The sequence below is a fragment of the Alligator sinensis genome, unplaced genomic scaffold (assembly GCF_000455745.1).
Source record: "Alligator sinensis unplaced genomic scaffold, ASM45574v1 scaffold299_1, whole genome shotgun sequence".
In the NCBI taxonomy this organism is placed as follows: domain Eukaryota; kingdom Metazoa; phylum Chordata; order Crocodylia; family Alligatoridae; genus Alligator; species Alligator sinensis.
The window spans coordinates 2,376,865-2,380,337 of record NW_005841981.1 but is presented as its reverse complement, the minus strand read 5'-3'; the positions used below and the strand labels follow the sequence as shown (position 1 = coordinate 2,380,337).

The following is a 3,473-nucleotide window of genomic DNA, read 5'->3' as shown; positions in this document are numbered from 1 at the left end:
GCGACGTCTAAATAAGCCACTGGCTGCCACCACTGGCTGTGTCTGCAGGTGGTCATCGGCCCCTGGTCAACGCTCGCCACCGCTCTATCCCCCCTACCCCCCCCGCCAGCCGCCACTGACAGCAGCGTCTGTGGGAGCTCCTGCTTACCGCCAATGCGCTCTCACCACCGCCATGTTGTTCATGTCTTGGGACTGTGGAGCAGTGAATAGGCCAGCTTACAGGGGAGTCTGCTAGGGAAGGCTTGCTTGGAAAGAGGAACAGAATGAGAGATGCAGCAGATTAAGAGACCCAGAGAAATGGCTGAAGGACATCACACTGTCAGAGCCACTGCCACTGCTAGCTCTTCTGCTTGCACCTGTAAGGTGTCTGTCCAGGCAGGACTCCTCACTGTTGAGGCTTCCACCCAGGTTCTGGTTTCATGCTGTGTGGACTGTAGCTTGCAGGTTCCTTCCAGTGACAGCCAGGTGGAGGAGTGCCTGAGATATGAGCAGTGCCTTCCGGGCTAAATAGAGACAGTCAAAAAGCCTGAAGTTGAATCGACTCAGTCTTTGCAGGTTAGTCTAAACTGCAGAGATTAAGCTGAGAAACAACTGGACAGACATTCATTTTTAATTCAGGAAATGCAGCCACAGCTCTCTGGCACATAGTCAGCATGGGTTGTGTGTTTACTTCCTCTTCCTGCTGCCCCCAAGGTCTATGGGATTTGCAGTCCAGACTCCCAGCAGCAAAATTCTGCAGGGTTGCTCATCACTTCTTCTTCCTGCTTCCAGGTGCCTCTGGGATTTGTAGTCTACAGTCACAGCTAGCAATAAGTTTTTAGCAGGGCAGGGCAGCTCTGTACTTGGGCGAAGGGAAGTTCAACACCCCCACCCTCCCCCCTGGGCCCAGACCCCAGCTGGGGTTTGCCTGGGGGAAATGGGACAGTCCCTGGGGGAAGCAGACAGCACAGCCCAGGGCTGGAAAACGTGCTGGGGCACTGTGATTTAACTTGAACCAGGAAGGGGTCTAGGACAGAAGTTTCATAAATCAGTTTGACCCAAGTCAGTTAAGGCTATCCATCTGCTGGCCTGACCTGTTGTCTTGGGTGCTCTGCTGTTTGCCCAGAGCCCAGACGCAAGATGCCATGGAGGGATTACTGAGAGTCATCTGGCCCTCTACTACCCCATGCTGCTCATCCATATGGGCACCAATGATACTGCCAGGGGTGAACCTGAATAGATCAAAAGTGACTATAGGGCTCTGGGTGCAAGGGTGAAGGGGGCATGGCTCAGGTGGTGTTCTCCTCAATCCTTCCAGTCAATGGTAGGGGCACAGGCAGGAGCAGAAACGTCCTGCAAATCAATGCATGGCTATGCAGATTGTGTCACCAGCAGGGTTTTGGCTTCTTTGAACATGGGATTCAAGGAAAAGGATTGCTAGGAAGAGATGAGATCCCCCTGACAAAGAGAGAAAAAAGCATCTTCAAAGACAGGCTCACTAACCATGTGAGGATGGCTTTAAACTAGGCTCCCCGGGGGATGAAGACCAAGCGCTGAGGTAAGTGAGGAAGTGGGTGACCTGGAGGAAGTACAAGCAGGAGGGGGCAACCAGGGAGGTGTTCTCATCCTTCCTGAGAAAGTTAGGCAATTGGCTAGTTATTTCAGGTGCCTGTACATTAATGCATGGAGCCTGGCAAACAAGCAGGAAGAATTGGAAGTCCTTGCACAATTCAGGAACAAAAATGTGATTAGAATAACAGAGACTTGGTGGGATAGCTTGCATAAATGAGGCACTGTTATGGATGGGTACAAACTGTTTAGGAAGGACAGGCAGGGGAGAAGAGGAGGAGGAGGAGGAGTTGCCTTTTAAGTAAAAGAGCTGTATGATTGCTCATAGCTCCAGTATGAAACTGGAAATACGCCTGTTGACAGTTTTTGGGTTACGGTCAGAGGGGAGAGCAACAAGGACAATGTCATGATGGGTGTATGCTACAGACCACCAGACCAGGAAAACAAGGTGTATGAGGCTTTCTTCAGTCAGCTAGTGGAACACAGGCTCTGGTTTTCATGGGGGACTTCAATCACCCTGGCATCTGCTGGGAGGGAAATAAAATAGTGCACAGGCAATCCAGGACATTTTTGGAGAGTGTTAGGGACAACTTCCTTGTGCAAGTGTTAGAGAGGCCAACTAGGAGCCATACTCTTCTTGACCTACTGCTCACAAACAGGAACGAATTGGTGGGGAATGTAGTAGTGGATGGCAACTTGGGCAGCAGTGACTATGAGATGATGGAGTTCAATATGATGAAAGGAAGGAAGGACAGCACCAGGTATAAGGACCCAGGCCTTCATAAAAGCAGACTTTGACTCACTCAAGAAACTGATGGGAAGGGTCCCCTAGGAGCTGAGTCAAACGGGAAAGAGAGTCCAGGAGAGCTGGCTGTATTTTAAAGGAAACGGCCCGAAGAAGATTAGACTCAAAGGGGATTTGGTGGCAGCCTATAAGTGCATCAGGGCTTGCGGGAACACCTATTCATCAAGGCCCCGCAAGGGAGGACAAGAAATAATGGGCACAAACTGATTGAAGATCGCTTCAGGCTAGCCTAAGGAAAAAGTTTCTTTACAAGTCGAGTGCCTAAGGTTTGGACCAGGCTCCCCCAGAGGTTGTACAGTCACCTACCCTGTCGATCTTCAAAGAAGTCTTGATGCCCATCTTGCTGGGGTCATCTGACCCAGCAGTCTTTCCTGCCCAAGTGCAGGGGGATGGACCTGATAACCTGTAAGGTCCCTTCCAGCCCCTAACAACAACTATGAAACATTCTCACAAGCACGCTGAGGAAGTATGGGTTGGATGAATTGACTGTAAGGTGGATAGAAAACTCGCTGGATTGTCAGGCTTAAAGGGTAGTAAACAAGCGCTTGATATCAAATTGGCAGCAGTATCAAGGGGAGTGCCCCACAAGCCAGTCTTGGGACCATTTTTGTTCAATATCTTCATCAACAACCTGGAAAATATGATGGCACCCTCAGCAAATCTGCAGATGACACCAAGCTGGGGGACTAATAGATATGCTGAGGGACAGGGCTAGAATTCAGAGAGACCTAGACAAATTGGAGGACTGGACCAAAAGGAAGACTCATGAGGTTCAATGAGGACAGGTGCAAAGTCCTGCACTTAGAGTAGAACAATCCAGTACAGGCTGGGGGCTGAGTGGCTAAGCAGCAGCTCTGCAGAAAAGCACCTGGGGGTTACAGTGGACAATAAGCTGAATATGAGCCAACAGTGTGCTCTTGTTGCCAAGAATGCTAATGGCATACTGGGCTGCATTAGTAGGAATTTTACCAGACGATCGAGTGAAGTGGTTCTTTCCTTCTATTCGGCACTGGTAAGGCCACATCTGGATTATTGTGTCCAGATGAGGCCAGGGTCAGACCCACAGCAGCCTCCTGCCCCCACCGCCCCGCTTTCCCTCTTCAGTTTCTGACCCTGCCCC

General features: G+C 50.5%; 1 protein-coding gene across 3 annotated transcripts in view; it reads right to left on the bottom strand.

Moving 5' to 3' along the window:
• Positions 1-3,473, bottom strand: part of RARB (retinoic acid receptor beta) — a 563,324-nt gene that overhangs the window by 303,359 nt on the left and 256,492 nt on the right. The gene's annotated exons all lie outside the window — the stretch shown is intronic.